Raw genomic sequence first — 19,233 nt, 5'->3', positions numbered from 1 at the left:
CCAGCAATGAATGAGAATTCCTGTTGTTCCACATCTTCACCAGCATTTGGTGTTGTCAGTATTTTGGATTTTATCCATTTTAACAGGTCTCATAGTGGTATCTCACTGTTTTAATTTGCATTTCCCTAATAACATAGGATGTCAGACATCTTTTCATATGTTTATTTTTTCATCTGTGTATCTTCTTTGGTGAGGGGTCTAGTTAAGGTCTTTGGTCCAGCTTTTAAGTGGTTATTCATTTTCTTACTGTTGAGTTTTAAAAATACTTTGCATATTTTGTATAGTACTTTATCTGACGTTTGTGCAAATATTTTATCCCATCCTGTGGCTTGTCTTTTCCGTTCTCTTGATACTGTTTTTCACAGAGCAGAAGTTTTTTATTTTAATAAAGTTCAGTTTCTCAATTATTTGTTTCATGGATTGTGTCTTTAGTGGTATACCTAAAAAGGCATCACCATACCCAAAGTCATCCAGGTTTTCTCCTATGTTATCTTATAGGAGTTTTATAGTTTGAGGCTTTACATTTAGGTCTATGATCCATTTTGAGTTGATTTTTGTGAAAAGTGTGTAAGGTCTGTATCTAGATTCCTTTTTTTTTTTTTTTGCATGTGGATGTCTATTCTTTCTTGCCCTGAGCCTCCATCAGTTCATTAATTATAGTTCGGGTTTTTCTACCTTGGCACTGGTTTCCACTTGTCAGTCTCTGCTCTAAAAAACTCTGACTCCCTGCATTTGCTCGTCTGTCTCTCCAGTCCTGGGGGCAATGGTCTGCCCTGTGTCTTCCCCCGTCTTATGAATCTAAGAAGAGTCACTGATTTTCCAGCCTGTTCAGCTTTTTACTTATTAGGACAATGTGGCGACTCCCAAGCTTCTTATGTGCAGAACTAGAAACTGGAAGCTATTCTGTCTCTTTATATCTCTTGCATTTGGATCCTCCTTTCCATTCCCCTTGCTGGTGCTCTGGTTTAAGATTCTCTTCCTGGGCTGTTTTAATACCTGTCTGGTTGGTGTCTATCTGAAGTCTCTCGCTCTCCTCCACTGCAGCTTCACATCGTTTCCTAATTAATCTAAAATGCAGCTGACTTCACATCATTTCCTTGCTTTGAAGCATTATTATCTTATAAAATCCAAACTCTATTAAAAATGTTTTATTTATTTGAGAGAGAGACCACACAGAGTGCGCCAGCGCAAAGAGGGGAGAGGGAGGAGGGAGAAACAGACTCCCTGCTGAGCTGGGAGCTGACATGGGGCTCAATCCCAGGACCTTGAGGTCATGACCTGAGCCGAAGGCAGACATTTAACCGATTCAGCCACCCAGGCCATAAAATCCACTCTTGGTGCTGTCATTCAAGGTCACTGATTGTATTCATTCTACACTTAGTTTTTAAAACTTTCTCTCACTGCTCTTAGTCCTCAGGGACCTCGAAGACCCCGGGTCCTATGTTTGTCCCATTTTCTTTGACAAGAATGGCCTCGGGTTCCCAGTCCTAGTTAGTTCTGAAGTTAGCCCTTCTTTCTCCGAGTATTGTTCTCACTTTGGACACCTTTCCAAGATAGTGATCTTATTATTCTGTACATTGTAAGTATTTGTGACATCTCTTATTGTCCCTGTTAGACCGGGTATTCTCTGAAGAAAGGGATTATTCATATTTGCAACCCTCACAAGGGTGTCTTACTTCTAATTTCTGATTTTTTGGATGAAAAGTAAATCAATTTTCAGGTTTGGATTGTTTCTTATATGATGACTGGAAAACTGGAGAAGAGTAGTGTGTGTGCGTGTTCATTTTGACTTCTGTTTTCAACCTCTTTCTAAACACTGACTTAATTTAGGGTGGTAGGTAGTTAAGTAATATAAAAATGTTCTTTCTTTGTTCTTTGTGCTATTAAGGCACTGTTGGGAGCTATTTTAAAAGCATGGAGATAGATAGAAGGCAGAGTTCTCTAATATTTTAAAATTTAGATAGATACAGTATAAATCATTTCTGGAGGTGACATAGTACCCCACTGTAGTACTGTATCTGAGAGGGCTGTTAGATGAAAGTAATCTTTTCTAAACTCAAACTGACATGGGAACAGTTAAGTCTGATTTGTGAGCTACTGAAGTGTCATCTTTTATTCTTCTCAAAGACCTTAACAACTTGAAGGTGAGAACAAAGAGAAGGAAGGAAATGGAGGCTCATTTATTTTTCTTGATGTAGAAATTGATGTTCATCAAAATCTTCTCTCTAACGACTTGCAATGATACAATTGATGGGTCATAAAAATGTTCACTGAGTTTTGACATATTGGGTCACATTTTTATTCTACTTCTGGTGCATTTGGGGATTCAGCTCTCTTTCTGCGGATAGAATCGTGCCCCACTACTTTACGTGGGAATATTCATGGCCACTCACTTCTACTATGATTTGCCATAATATCCCAGGTCTTTTTCCCACTTTATTTTATTCTGAATGTATGGATCTAACACCATATTTTGTTTATTCATAAAAAATATTTTTCCCCACTAAGGTACATGAGGTGGGAAAAGTCAATTCATATGCTATTCTGAACACTGAAACATGTTTCCACTTCTGGTAGAATTGAATAGTGGTTTAAACTGCAGAAAATGAAAATGGGGAAAAAAACCCAGAGACAATGGCAAAATATTTACTATGATTTTTTATTGCAACCACATGAGGGAGGGCATTAGTATTTTCTTAGCATTTCAGAGACAAATATCACAAGAAAGTCATTTATGTGTTCTTGATAACTACTTTTCCTGTTCATTCATTCATCCATCAAATATTCCCTGAGTACTACTCTATGTCAGGTAGAGCTCTGGGCACTGTCATTCAATAAAGGATTCTTAACTGATGGGGTGACATCCCACTCCCACTCTCATCTTTACCTACTACATGATATCCAGCACTAATCCTGGAGTGCCAATATTTTATTTTCTACTTGCTTTTGCAATGTTTTGTATAGTACCTGTGTGATACAGTGATTCTCATAAATGTATCATGATATGAAGACATATAGGACCAGTGCAAATTGAACCTCCTCCTATCAATGCCAGGAGGGCAGCCATTTCAAATAGGATTTACATGGAAAATACTACAGTAGTTATGCTTCAACTGAGAATGTGAGTCTCCCTATGACAGGGAACTCATGTCTTGACCCTAGCAGCTGCCTGACTAGTCCTAAGAAAGGAGTTCTTGGTTTCTTTCTTAGTTAGAGGAAACAGTTACCATAATGACGACTACCACAATGCATGACAGGAATTGGAAGGTTTTAGTTTTTTCATACATGTGGCAAAGTAGTTGCCTTTTATATTACCTCTTGTTTGAGTACCAAGCTTTCATTATTCTACCTCCTGAGGTCACCTAGAAGTCCCTCCTCTGTCCCAGGACTCCACATTTTATTTGGTCTCTTTTAATAGCTCTTGAGTGATTGATTGCAAGAACCTCTTAACTAGTTTGACTGCTTTTCCCCCTGCCAGAGTGCTTTTTTTGAGAAAGCTGATCTAATCACGCCTTTACCCAGCCCTATGTCTCCAGTGGCTTTTTAGGGCTCACCTGAGCTATAGAATCTCCCCGACCTACCTTCTTCCATCTCCCTGAAGCCTCTGGCTAGATCACTTGGTCCCTTACTTCTTTCTATACCGCTCTGTATACCTCGAATGTAGCACTGACTACCCAGCAATATAGTCATTCATAACTTTGTCCTCCTCCCTCAGACTTTGAGCATGTGGAGGACAGACAGGATGCCCTATTTATCTCTGCTTTTCCAGCACAGTGTCTGGCATGAAATGGGCAATACTTTTTTGCAGAATTGAATTGAACAAGTACACTGGAAGCTCTCAGTGAAGTCCTAAAGAATTTGACAGGAAACACCAAATTCTTTTTATGTCTTACGATTTTGTACCTTTTCAGCAACTATCTGCTACTTGGTAATATACTTCAAGTCCAGATAATACGTCATCCTATAGTAATCAATAAATTCCATATCTCTGTGCTCTTGATGAGGCACAGTTGATCACTTACCATATGATAGACTTTAGAAGATGTAACACAGCTGTCAGGTAACCCTCAACTATGCCCATTTTGTCCCATTTCTTCTTCCCAGCATCTATAAAAATAGGAAATAAATAATTTTGAGGCTGTTATTCCTTGGGCAATTCATTCCAAAAACATATGGTTTGAAACAGATGTTTTGAGCTCTGGATCCGTCCGAATTATACCAAATCCCACAGTATGTGTGGAATCTAAAGGAAACCTACCTCCTTGGTTTTCCCTACAGAAGAAGAGGGAAATGAACTTCTTAAAGGCTCTGTGTTCAGAGAAGATGATCTCTATATGCTACGTGCACCACTTAGTGCAAAAGTGTTTCTTAGACAAGACTTTGCCCGGTTTTGAATTCACCTCACCTTTCCACTTACATTTTCCTTTTTTTCCTGTTCACCTCCCCACCCCCCACCCCCAGAGCTTCTCCTGACCCCTTTTCACCATGCCCCTTGAACATCTAGGACTCAGATTTTTTACCCCACCTACCTGTGACTGTCTACAGGCCATCAGGAAAATCCCTATTCAAGCTAAGGTATTCATGGACTGATGGATTGTTTCTCTAAAGAGATTTTATACATTTAAAAGGCCTCCTGAACAAGAAAATGCCCTAGACCAAAGGAGCAGTCCCTCCAACTGCAGGTATGCAGACACTGTGGCAGACTAAAGGCAAAAAAATTTCACATGCATCTCGGATCACATCACAGAGGCACTAGGACCTAGAGAGCTTTATGCTTTCACAGAGGCTGTGGGAGATTGAGTGCGATTTGAAAGACGAGAGGATCCATCACACATTCCTAACATGAGAGTTCACGTTACAGGTTTTCAAACTGTGTTCCGCAGTACTTCAAGAATCTGCGGAAGAACTTCAGAGGTCGCCGGGGTGTACTGAGAGGGAGACCCAGAGAATAAGTCAGTTTGTCTCTTTCCTACTCCCCTTTATGGGAACTAATAACAGTTGACTATTAATAAGGGAATTAATATCATTTGGCTACTAATAGGATAATAATATAGTACCACTATTGTATTTTAATACATTCGGTTTTAATTAATAAACTCATATGAGGATAAAAGAATTTTACTTTCCAAAATTTGGTCAACAATTGCTATTTAAGCACACATGCCCTGCACCCAGGGATCCCTGGTTAAACTTATTCAGCTGTCACTACCTTGGCAGAGGTTGGGGTGCGGGTAAGGTATGTGGAGCAGAGCTGGATCCAGCCTGAACCTAATTAAGCCCATCTAATTAAGCCCAACCAAGATCAGTTTGAGCCACTTCGCCTAATAGGCAGATACGTGAAAAAGAAATGTTTAGAGTTGTATACCACTGAGATTTTGTGATTGTTTATTATACGGATATAGTTGGCTGATATTATAAGTAAGAGCTTGATTTTTCTGTCAGATCAGAATTTGGACAAACTCCTAAAGATTCAGCATTCTCATCTGTAAAATGTATATAGTTATCATTATACCACAGTCTTATAGGTACTAGCTAAAATAGTATATGTAAAATAGAAGGCAGAAAGCCTCACTATTAATAATATTATGCTTCCAGATGTAAAGATACTTTGGGACTCAGAAATGCAACGAAGTGGGAGACGTGAGTAGATTTCAAGGTAGGGATTAGAGATTAGAATATATGGTGGTTTAAAGAAAGGCATTTGAAACCTGGGGCAGATAAATCCTTTTTCCTTTAGTTCAATGACTCTTAAACTTCATAAATTTACTACCTGAGGAGATGAATAATTGACCCGAAAATACTTTTCTATTAAAGGAAAATAAAAACATGACTTTACCAACATCACTTGATGTATAAAGTGCTATTAGTCACATGCTGTAGTTAGCACATTTGGCTTGTTTGTGACCAAGAGTTCAGGTGAATACATTTGAGATTTATATTGTAATTTTCAACATGCCAATATAAAACAGCTTCTTTTTTTTTTTTTGCCCCTCATTCCCATCAGGTTGGAATAAATTGGCTCCGATGCAAAATTGTGGCCAGCGGTTGAAATTTGCATGTGATTGATGGTCACAGTGCCGACTAGCCCTACTGCCCCCCCCCCTTCTGGTATATCAGCATCTGTTTTGTGTAAAATATTGAGATACTGGTGTCTCTGCCCCTTGCATGCACTTGAAAGTATAGAAAAATAGTCGACTGCATTGACTGTTAGAAAAGAAAAAAGACAACTCCTCATGGATAAACATGTCTTGTAAAATATATTTCTAATTTTTGGGTCTTCATGTATGGAATCTTAACATATTTCCTAACCAATTAGAAAATCAATTGGTTCAATCAACTTTTTGCACCCGGTTCAAGTTCTCTTGCAGGGATTTAAGGCTGGATAAAAAATCCATGGAGTGGAGGTGCCCTCTTTCCTTAGTAAGGCAATTTCCCTACATTGAACTACCATTTCCACAAAGATGAAGCCCACAGGGGAACTGCAGCACGTCTGCAAGAAACTGTGAAAGACTTTATGGTTGCAGTAAACCAAGACACACTAGACTAGATGTGTGCAGCATGGGTAGATCACTACACCTGTTTGGATTCTTCCAAAAGATATCCCTGAGACAGTGGTTGGGGCGTCTGTGGTTGATGACACCAGGGAACATGGTGAAGGACATAGGAAAAAATAAAAGAAAAGGTGTATTAAAGATTTATTTATTTATTGGAGAGAGACAGAGAGAGAGAGAGAGGAGAGAGAGAGAGAGAGAGAGAGAAGAGAGAAAGAGAGAGAACAAGCGGAACAAGAGGAAGAGGGAAGGAATCTCAAGCAGACTGACTCCACGCAGAGCGCAGAGCCTGAGGCAGGGCTCAATCCCACAACCCCGAGATCATGATCTGAGTCAAAACCAAGAATTTTTCACTTAACTGACTGCCACCCCGGGGCCTGAAAAGGCACATTAATGAGCAAGCTACCATTGTGGCAAACTGGAGGTCAGTCTTGCTGGGGCCCCCTTGAGAGACCATGTAGTACACAAGTCAGAATTGTCTCACTGTTGATCTACGAAATGAGGTATTTATTCCATTGTGGCCTCCCTCCTGATTGAAAGTAGCTCACAAGGGTGTTAAAACTGTCAGGCACTTCTGGCCTGTGCTGCCCAGGCAGGATTCATTTCTGCAGCCAGAGATTGACCTCAGGCAGAGAGAAGGCCTGGACTGTGGAACTGTCCCCCCATGAGCAGCTGGTGCTGGGGTCAGCCCTAGGAACACCGGCAAAATCGCCAAGAGCAGCCACTAAGGCACTAAAGGGGAAGATAGGTTTCCTCTCTTTTAATTTAAAGTTTACAAAAACAAGTCAAAAATCTCTCATGTTACATGAATTTCAAATGTAAATATTTTTGTTTTAAATGATGCATGTATACAAGGAAATATTTGCAGTGCCCTATTTATTTCTATAGGCAGGGTTTTATTTTCTCAATTAAACTCCTTTGTCCTTATTGGTATGGGAAATATAATTATAAGGGAAAAAGAATTTTTTTCTCACAGCCAAAAGCCAAAATGAGAAAAATTCATTTTATCATCCAAAACAAAGATTTAATAAAGCCTTTTGTATGTGTGTTTTTGGTTGTTTTTCCCCTTCTTAGTTGGCTTTTTCATCTTAATTTTTGACTTTTAGGAGTTTGTTGCAAATTCTGACCACAAGATGTCACTATTTTACCAGGGTAGGCTTTTCTGCAACCCTTCGAAACTATCTTCCTCTGCTGATGTTTCAATGACTTATTGTCAAAATCATTCCGATGGGGGACATTATAAATTTCCCTTGCAGAGTGGTGGTTGAAGCTTGTGGCATAGGAGGGTCCTGAAACTCACTTCTTCCCATGAACACATCCAAGCTACAGCTACATATAGAACAATTCTTCCTGGGAAAGACCTGAAAACTAGCTAAACAGCTCCTCCATAGCAAAGAATTAAAAGGCCACACTGAGACAAGGAGTAGAGGCAGAGAGACTAGGTATTGCCAAAGACCCCACTACAGGGCAGCGGGGGAATCTTACAAATACGGAGTGCTTCCCTGAGCCCTATATCGGGTTTCCCAACCCATGTCCCAAGGGCATCCCAACGCTTGGGACCTGCCCTGGAGACACAAGCTCCAACCCCCTCTGCCAAATATCTGGCTTTGAAAACCAGTGGGGCTTATGTCTAGGAGATCCAAAAAAGCTGTAGGAAACTGCAGCTCTGCCTTTAAAGGGCTGGCACACAAACTCACTGGCCCTGGGACCCTGCACAAGGACAGGTTGTGCAGGTTGAAAGTGCCTAGGTCGTAAGTGAAGGATATCCATTGGCTAATCCTAAAGCATCTGCCTGAGGTGCAGGGGTCTACTGGAACTCACTCCAGGGACAGAAGTGATGGTGGATACCATTCTTGTACTCTCCCTGTACCTTGCTAGTGCTGCTTGTCCTGCCCCTGTGTTCCCATGCAGCCCTGTCCTGCTAACCCTTGGGAACAGGTGCATCCCAGTTGGAACAGTTCTGTGGGCCTGCTGAAGAAATGGTAAATTCCTGGGGCATCTGGGTGGCAAAGTCGTTGAGCGGCCAACTCCTGGTTTTGGCTCAGGTCATGATCTCGGGATCCTGGGCTCGAGCCCTGAGTTGGGCTCCACTCTGAGTGTGGAGTCTGCTTGAGATTCTCTCTCCTTCTCCTTCTGACCCTCACGCTTGTGCAGGCTCTCTCTCTCTCTCTCTCTCTCTCTCTCTCTCTCTAAGAAATAAAAAAACTAAAAAAAAGAAATAAAAAACTTTAAAAAGAAAAGAAATGGTAAATTCCTAGAAACATGCAATCTTCTGAGACTGAATGATGATGAAATAGAACATCTAAATACACTAATCATCAGCAAAGAAATTGAATCAGTAATCAGATACCTACCAACAAACAAAAGTCCAGGACCAGACAGCTCCAATGGTGATTTCTACTAAATATTTAAGGATTTACTATCTGTTCTTCTCAAACTCTTTTTCCAATATATTTCCCATTTTTACTGGACACACTCATATATACAATGTGTTTTCTTTTTTCACAATGTACTCTAAAATGGGTTTTACCATACATAGTTTTATCACCTGCTTTAAGATTAAATATATTGTGAACATTTTCTCTTTTACAGCAGTTAAAATATTTGCAAAGTATGGAGAACACATAATTTATTAAACTCTTTCTCTTTTTAAAAGATTTTATTTATTTACTTGACACACACACACACACACACACACACAGAGAGAGAGAGAGAGAGAGAGAGAGAGAGAGAGAGAACCAGCAGGAGGAGCAGCAGGTAGAGAGAGAGGGCGAAGCGGACTCCCCTCTGAGCAGGAAGCCCAACGTGGGGCTCTCGATCCCAGGAAACTGGGATCATGACCTGAGCCAAAGGCAGATACTTGATTGGCTGAGCCACCCAGGTGCCCTTATTAAGCTCTCTTTTTGGGGAAAGAATTTTTTTCCAAGGAGACTTCATTCTTTTTACAATGCACTGTGAAAAAAGGGGGTGTTCTTGTCTTCTAAAGCTTTCTATAGATGATAGAAACTTACCTTTCAGCTTAGCTTTTTAACCTGCTTCTCAGGCTCATCTAATCACCAACCAAGTTATCCATTTTATTTTTTCTAATCTCTCTCCCATTTGCTTCCTTTTTCCTATCTAGTATCCTTGGTAGACACACACACGCATACACACACACACACACACACACACACACACACACACTTCCAGTAACTCAGCATTCTGTCCCTCACCTCTCGTCTGCTCCCTTCAGGGGGCTTCCTTTCTTTCCTTTTAAACATGAGGTCTTAATTGATTTTGATCAACTCTACTCAAAGCTTTATACTCACTTCCACATTAGGAATACTCTTTAATTATCTGAAGATAGAATTCAATAGTTAAAGGAAAATAAGAAAAACCCTTGGTAGAAATACATGTATCAAGAAATATAGAACTTGATCACAGTGCAGAGAAGGATGACTTTTTAAATTTTATTATTTTTAAATATTTTATTTATTTATTCATAAGAGACACACAGAGAGGCAGAGACATGGGCAGAGGGAGAAGTAGGCTTCCTGTGGGGACCCTGATGCAAGATTCGATCCCAGGACCCAAGGATCATGCCCTGAGCCAAAGGCAGACGCTCAAACACTGAGCAGCCCAGGCATCCCAGGCTGACTTTTTTTTTTTTTTTTTTAGGCTGACCTTTTTTTAAAAGCAGTTTTTCGGAGAGGGCAGGGAGAGGGAAGTAGTTGGTACTTTAAGGAAATGTTAGGGACCATTATGGATATCTATCTAGTATTTCAGGGCAAGTAACAAACGATCATTTCTCAGTTATGACATGGGTATGACAGCCTTTACAGGTCACGAAATTTGCATGACCAATATTGTGTGCAAGTGTTCATTAATAGTAACTTTATATAGCAAGGCAGATGCCAGCGAGCAAAAAAGTGTCTGAAGACAGTGTTAATTCTGAAGTTCTGGAAACCAGGAAGTGCTCAACTATTACACAACCATCTGAAAGGGCAAGAGAGGGACCTATCCACTTACCATACCCTGGTAGAAATGTCTGAGGAAAGCCATGAGGCTGGCTGTGCCAGCATTTACATATGCAACATTTCTTGGGCAGCCAGGTATCATGGAGCACAGACTCATACTTCTCTTTGTTCCCATCATGCTCACAGTTCCAGCTGTAGAAGGAAGGGGAGCAGGCACAGGACAACCAAGGCATCTCGGTTTCCCCACTCAGGCAGCAGGTTTTGTTAGCTTAGTGTCCTGGATTCCTTTGGATGGCACAAACTGGAAAGACCAATGACGAACAGCAGGCTCCTCCTGGGACGGAATGCTGTCATTTCCTAAAGCCACGTCTCCCTGAGGGAGATGTGCAAATTCACAGTACCCAACTCAGCAACTAAGTCCAGTTGAATGGCTTTGGAAATGGCCACGATCAAAATCACGCTGGAAGAGAAGTGCTCCATCTTTCTGAAGTCCATAGCTCCTTAGCCAGGGACTCAGCCCTCCTGGGGACACTCCCCCCTCAACTGTTCTTTCTTTTCACGTTTTCCAAAAAAAAAAAAAAAAAAAGAAAAAGAAAAAGAAAAAAGGAAGAGGAGGAAATGCTTCTAAACTCATTTTATGAGGTCAGCATTACCACGATACCAAAATCAGACAAGGACATTCCAAGAATGTAGGAAAACTACAGACTAATAATATCCCTGATATACATTATGAAAAATCCTAAAAAATATCAGCATGCTGAATTCAATAATACATTAAAAAGATCATATGCCACGATTAAGTGGGATTCATTTCAGGGACACAAGGGTGGTTCAACATGTGACATCAATCAACGTGATATACCACATCAACAGAATGAAGGATAAAAATCATATGATCATCTCAATAGAAACAGAAAGAACATGTGATAAAATTCAACATCTACTTATGATAAAACTCTCAACAAAGCAGGTATTTAAATAATATATCTCAACATAATTAAGGCCATATATGGTAAGCCCCCAGCTAACATTATACTCAACAATGAAAGGCTGAAAGGTTTTTTCTAAGATCAGAAATAAGACAAGAATGCCTACTCTTTCCACTTTTATTCAACATAGTATTGGAAGTCCTAGTCAGTGAAATTAGGCAAAAATAAAATAAAATAAAATAAAACAAAAGTCATCTAAAATGGAAAGGAAGAAGTAAAACTCTTACTATGTGTAGTCAACATGATCTTATATGTAGAAAACTCTAAAGACTCCACCCAAAACTGTGAAACTAAACAAATTCAGCAAAGTTGCAAGATACAAAATCAATATAATGCAATCTGTTGCATTTTATACACTAACAATGAACTATCAGAGAAATTAAGAAAACAATCTCACTTACAATTGCATCAAAGCAATAAAATACCTAGAAATAAATTTAACTGGGGTAAAATACCTATATACTGAAAACTGTAAGACACTGATAAGAGTAAATGACAAAGACAGAAATAAGTGGAAATATATTTGTGCCAAAGGCTGGAAGAATTACTATGGTTAAGATGTCCATACTACCCAAAGCAATCTATAGATTCGATGCAATCCCTATCAAAATTCCAATGGCATTTTTCACAGAAATAGTACAAACAATCCTAACATGTGTATGGAAACACAAAAGGTCTCAAATAGGCAAAGTAATCTTGAGAAAGAAGAACAAAATTGGAGACATCATGCTCCTTGATTTCAAACCATTGTACATAGCTTTAGTTACCGCAACAATGTGGTATTGGCATAAAAATAGATACATAGGCCAATGGAACAGAATAGAGACTACAGAAATAAACTCATGTATACCTGCTCAATTAATTTACAATAAAGGAGGCAAGAATATACAATAAGGAAATATGTAAAAGGTGCTGAGAATACTGGAGAGCCACATGTGAAAGAATGAAACTGGACCACTATCTTATACTATACATAAAAATTAACTCAAAATAGATTAAAGGCTTGAATGTAAGTCCTGAAACCATAAAATTCCTACTAGAAAATAAAGATGATAGGCTCTGTGACATCAGTCTTGGTGACAATTCTTTAGATTTGAAACCAAAGCAATGGCAACAAAAGCAAAATTAAACAAATGGGACTACATTAAAAAGCTACTGCATGGCAAATGAAACCACCAACAAAAGAGAAAGGCAACATATATAATGGGAGAAGATATTTGCAAATCATATATTCAAAAAGTTAATATTCAAAATATATTAAAAAAACCCTCATACAACTCAATATTAAAAAACAAATTAAAAATGGGCACAGGAACTGAATAGACATTTTCCCAAAGCAGACATACAGATGGCCAATAGACACTTGAAAATATGCTGAACATCATTCATCATCATGGAAATACAAATGAAAACCACACACACACACACACACACACACACAAAAGAAAACCACAATGAGATATCGCCTCACTCCCATCAGAAAGGCTATTATCAAAAAGACAAGAAATAACAAGTGTTGGTAAGGATGTGGAGAAAAAGCAACCTTTTGTGCACTGTTAGTGGGGATTTAAATTGGCACAGGCACTGTGGAAAACTGTGTGGAGGTTTCTCAAAAAACCTAACAAACACCATGTGATCTAGCAATTCCACTTCTGGGTATTTGCTCAAAGACGACAAAAATACAAATTCAAAAAGATATATGCACCCCTATGTTCACTGCAGCATTATTCACAGTAGCCAAAAACATGGAAGCAACCTAAGTGTCCATTAATAAATGAATGCATAAAAAATGTGGTATACACATGCACACACACACACTCTGGAATAATACTCTGCCATAAAAAAGAATGAAATCTTTCCATTTGTAATGACATGAAGGGACCATGAGGGCATTATATTAAATGAAATAAGTCAAACAAAGATAAATACCATATGATTTCACTTTTATGTGAAATCTAAAAAACAAACAAATGAACAAGGAAAACAAAATTCATAGATGCAGAGAACAGACTGGTGATGGAGAGAGTGGAGGGGTTTGGAGGTGGGTGAGATAGGAGAAGGGAGTCAGGAGTTACAAACTTCCAGTCTAAAATAATTAAGTCACGGGGAGGTAATGTACAGCATGGTGGCTATAGTCAACAATATTGTATTGCATATTATGTAACTTTTTATTGTGACATGGGGAAGCTAGACTCATTATGGTAGTTATTTCACAGTGTATACAAATGTTGTTCATCTGAAACTAGTATAACATTATATGTCTATTATATCTCAACACCTAAAAAAGAAATTTTGGTTTAAGGGAAAAAATTTCACTTGAAGAAAGATTAAATTACAAATTATCTGGTCATCTTTCACCAAATCCAGAACCTTCCAGAGACTTTGAAATAACCACCCCGTCCTCGTACACATTGGGTAGATACAATTATCATGGTTAACTTAAGTATTTTTCATTATTTGCTCCATTCTATTGCTTTTAAGATTTATGAAACCATCTATTAATTCATCACTTCTCAAAAATTACAAATATACTTGATCCTTGAGCAATACGTGGGTCAGGGGTGCCAACTCTGTGTGGTCAAAAATCCACATATAACTTTTGACTCTCCCAAAACTTAATTACCAGTAGCTTACTCATGACCGGAAGCCTTGCTGATAACATAAACAGTCGATTAATACTTATTTTGTTTATTATATGTATTATTTACTGTATTCTTAAAATAAAAGTAAGCTAGAAAAAAGAGGGACGCCTGGGTGGCTCAGCGGTTGAGCATCTGCCTTCGGCTCAGGGCATGATCCTCGGGTCCCAGGATCGAGTCCTGCATTGGGCTCCCCATGGGGACCCCGCTTCTCCCTCTGCCTATGTCTCTGCCTTTCTCTCTGTGTCTCTCATGAATAAATAAATAAAATCTTTAAAAAACGTAAGCTGGAGAAAAGAAAACACTATCAAGAAAATCATAAAGAGAAAATAAGCACTGTATTGTATTTATCAATATCATAAATTTATGTTATCTGTTTACAAGATGAGTCATCTGTGAGTACCTACACCAATACTGTCTGCTACGATAAAAATCAGTATGGATATTATATGTATTACTAATGTAAGGCATTAAAAATGAAAAGATAATATGAAAAAGAAATTCATATTTATTTACAGGTATAACAATTCATGCACTGATAATACAGAAGCAGCAACAGGATTGCTTTATGGTAGCCTGGTGTAATTGATACAATTGCTTCACGGTAGCCTAGCCTACACACTAATGAATGAATTGTCATAAAATTTTTATGGCATGCAATATTATAGTCATATTCATAATACAATATTGGAAATATTATTACTTTTTAAAAAAAATCGTTCACCTGTGATGATAGGCTGAAATGTTTCTCCAATCATGAGACACATACTGTATGTTAATATGGTTCTTTGAAAGCAAAGTTAGAAAACAGTAAGAAAACTACACATTATGAATTTTATATTAAATATCGCTTACCTTATGCCTATGGAAGAGTAGGCTAACCACTTCCATACATAACTTGCACACAATGTTCTACACTTAGGCAATGATGATGGCGAAGACACAAAATATCCCATACATTCCTTGCTGTGCGGTTGTTAGATTTCCATATGAAGACAACGCACCTACACAATGGATTCAGTCTATTAACTAGATGGTGTGATGATTATCTGCTATCCATTAAGTGGAAGTGGACCATCATAAAGGTCTTCATCTTCATCTCTTCATGTTGACTGGGCTGAGGAGGAGGAGGAAGAGGAGGGGTTGGTCTTGCTCTCTCAGGGGTGGCAGAGGCAGAAGTTGAGGTGAAACGAGAGGCAGGAGGGGCAGGCACACTCAGTGTAATTTTATAGAAATACATAGCAATTTCTGTCTGAATTTTTTGCTGTTTCATTTCTCAAAATGTTTCTATATGATACCAATCCTTCCACTGTGTGCTTTGGATGCAGTGCCATATCATAGAAGGGTCATGTTGTAAAAGAAGTCAAAAGCAGTGTTGAATAATCAAAGCCCTTCTACTAGACTGTTTTTTTTTTAAATTTTTTTTTTTATTTATGATAGTCACACACACACACACACACACAGAGGCAGAGACACAGGCAGAGGGAGAAGCAGGCTCCATGCACAGGGAGCCCGACGTGGGAATCGATCCCGGGTCTCCAGGATCGCGCCCTGAGCCAAAGGCAGGCACCAAACTGCTGCGGCACCCAGGGGTCCCTCTACTAGACTGTTTAATGTCAATTTGTTTTTTTGGCACTGCGACTTCTTGGTTGTCTTCTTCATTGTCTGGCAATGGTTGGGAAGCACTCATCTCCATCAAGTTGCCTTCCATTAATTCCTCTGTTGTGGTGTCTGTTAGCTCTTGAACTTCTTGAAACCTTTTTTTCCATAGCCACAATTTCTTTCATGATTTCTCTGATTGGCTCTATTTAAATTCTAGGAAGTTATGCAAGACATCTAGACACAGTTTTCTTCAGCGGCAATTTATTGTTTTGGGCTGATGGCTGTTATGGCTTTTTTGGTAACAATAATGGCATCTTCAATGGTGTAATCCTTCCAGACTTTTCTTTTTTTTAAGATTTTTAAATTTATTTATTCATGAGAAACACACACACACACACACAGAGGTAAAGACATAGGCAGAGGGAGAAGCAGGCTCCCTGCAGGGAGCCCAAAGCAGGATTGGGTCCTGGGACCGCGGGATCATGCCCTGAGCCAAAGGCAGATGCTCAACCACTGAGCCACTTTTCATGATGGTCTCTCTGTTGGGGTTCTCTTCCATAGCATTGACAATTCTTTCTATAGAATGCCATGTGTAATGCGTCCTAAAGGTCTTTATGGCCCCCTGATCTAGGTGTTGAATCAGAGACGTTGTGTCTGGGGGCAAGTACACCATTTTGATGCCTTCAGTGTTGAACTCATGGTGTTCTGGGTGGCGAGGGACATTGTCCAACAAAAGAACTTTAAAAGGCCGTACCTTACTGGCAGGGTACATCCTGACTTCAGGGATAAGCACTGATGGAACCAATCCAGAAAAAGTGTTCTTGTTGTCCAGGCCTTCTTGTACAACCCAAAGACTGGCAGCTGGTGTTCATCTCTTCCCTTCAAGGTTATAGAGTTAGCAACTTTATAGATAAAGGCAGTCTTGACCATAAACCGGACTGCATTTGCACAAAACAGTAGTTAGCCTATCCCTTTCTGCCTTAAATTCTGGTGCTTACTTCCCATTCTTACAAATAAATGTCCTTTGTGGTTTTTTTTCCAGAATAGAGAACTTTTGTCTGCATTAAAAACCTGTTCAGGCAGATACGCTTTCTTCTCAATGATTTTCTTTCTTTTCTTTTTTAATAGAGAGAGAGCGAGGGCACATGAGCAAGGGGTGGGGACAGGCAGAGGGAAAGGGAGAGAGTCTTAAGCAGGCACCACGCCCAGCATGAAGCCCATCTCAGGGCTCAAACTCATGACCCTGAGATTATAACCTGAGCCAAAAGCAAGAGTCAGACCCTTTTTTAAAAAAGATTTATTTATTTATTTATTTATTTATTTATTTATTTATTTATTTATTTATGAGACACACACACACACAGAGACAGAGACACAGGTAGAGGGAGAAGCAGGCTCCATGCAGGAAGCCCGACGTTGGACTTGGTCCCAGGTCTTCAGGATCATGCCCTGGGCTAAAGGCAGGTGCTAAAACCGCTGAGCCACCCAGAGATACCCAAGAGTCAGACTCTTAACCAACTGAGCCATCCAGGCACCATCCCTTCAATGATTTTCTTGATGGCATCTGAGAATGTCTGCTGCCTCTTGGTTGACAGAGCTATTTTTCCTGTTATCCTGACATTTTTTAAACCAGGCCACTTTCTAAAATTATCAAACCATCCTTTGCTGGTACCAAATTCTCCAGCTTTAGATCCTTCACCTTCCTTTTGCTTTAAGTGGTCATATAATGACTTCACTTTTTCTCAAATCACGTTAGAGTCTATAGATAAGCTTTTCTTATAGCAGTCCTGTACCCACAAAGAAGCTACATTTTCAATACAAGGTAAAGAGGTATTTTGCAAAAAGTGCAAGGTTTCTGTGCCTGCTGGCATACCTGCAGTGATGGCTTCATGAATTTCCTTTTCTCTTTTTTACAATGGTCCTTAATGCTGGGTTCATTTACCTTGAATTGGTGAGGCAACCACAGCTGCAAACCCCAATCTGTGGTACATAGCAAGCGATTCAACCTTTTCTTGTACTGTCATGACTTTTCTCTGCTTCTTGGGAGCACTTGCAGCATCACTAGTGGCACTTTGTAAGGGTCCCCTGGTGTTATTCAAGGTTTATGGTATTGCACAAAACGCGATGAAAAATATGTGAGAACTGTGAGAGATCACTTTTTACTACGATATGCAATTTACTGCAGAGACAAACTGCTCACACAGAGATGATTAGCATCACACTGTTTTAAGCAGATACTTGCAACACTTGAGCTCACCGCAATAGCAACAGGAGGTGGCTACGAAATTACTACCGTAGTACATCATGTACTATAGTTAATTTTATGCAGTTATGATTTAATACTGCCTCTTTAGGTGTATTTACATTTCTCTTGACTGTAAACAACATTGTGCATGGTCTCTAAGTGTGTGCATACTTTCTGATAAATTTTAACTTTTTATAATAGATTTTCATATATTTTATGGTGATAATGATAAAATAGACCAGTATCTGCATATATTTTCTGCATTCGTGATGGACCTTTTTCTTTTTCTCTCTGTATTTCTAGACCATGTGGTTTGATCTGCTAGTTTTTTCCAATTATCACCAATCTCTGAAAATTCTTCCAATGTATTTATTTACAAAAAATCCATGTATAACTGGGCCCATGCAGCTGGAACCCATGCTGTTCAAGGGGTCAACTGTACAACCCCAAATGAGGTGTTTCTGGAAAATTCCTTTTGAATTTCAATTTAGCCAGCAAAAGAAGAACTCTTGGGAAGACTGGATGAGCATATCACATATCCACTACAAAGAAGCTTGGCAGAATTATTAAACCTTCAGGCAGAGGCTGGACTCCTTCACAATTGTGCAGTGATTTCATAAATGGTGGCCACTCTTGGGTTTATAGTTCCTTTCCATGAAGTATTCATGCAGAATCAATTCTTGATAGCTTCTTTGTATTTCCCATACCTACAGGGGCAAAGGAGTTTAATTTGGACTATAAAAGCCCTCTTATGGAAACAGACTAGGGCCTGCAAATATTTGATTCAACCACCTCATTGTTTAGAAGAAATACTTGCCCTTTGAAACCCATGTAACATGAAATACTATGGTTTGCTTCTCTTACAACAGAGGAAAAAATTTGGGGGTAAGACATAGGGAAATGTGTTCTGATGGTTCATATGAGCCAGCATGATAAAGAAAAATGGTCTGTGGGCTTCAAGTCATGGCCAGAGGCCACACTTTTCTGCCATTACCTAGTGTTGTACATTTGCTTATTTTCTTTCCTTTCTTCACATCTCATTTTCTTCATTGTGTGTATGTAATAATATTCCTTCCTGAGCAGTTTTGAAGTTGGAAAATGTATCAGTATCCTATTGCTACTATAACAAATTATCACAGAGTGTAGTGGTTTAAAATAATAGACATTGATTCTCTTACAGTTCTGAAGGCCCAAAGCTCAAAATCAGTTTCATTGAGCTGGTGTCAGAGATTCAACAGGCCTGTTTCCCTC

General features: G+C 39.2%; 1 pseudogene; it reads right to left on the bottom strand.

Annotated features, from left to right (window-relative positions):
• Positions 1 to 10,413: 10,413 nt before the first annotated feature.
• Positions 10,414 to 11,002, bottom strand: LOC129518187 (putative teratocarcinoma-derived growth factor 3; annotated as a pseudogene).
• Positions 11,003 to 19,233: the final 8,231 nt, after the last annotated feature.

Source organism: Nyctereutes procyonoides, unplaced genomic scaffold, assembly GCF_905146905.1.
Source record: "Nyctereutes procyonoides isolate TBG_1078 unplaced genomic scaffold, NYPRO_anot_genome, whole genome shotgun sequence".
NCBI classification, from domain to species: Eukaryota; Metazoa; Chordata; class Mammalia; order Carnivora; family Canidae; genus Nyctereutes; species Nyctereutes procyonoides.
The sequence above is the reverse complement of the archived record's forward strand: the minus strand, read 5'-3'. Positions and strand labels throughout refer to the sequence as shown.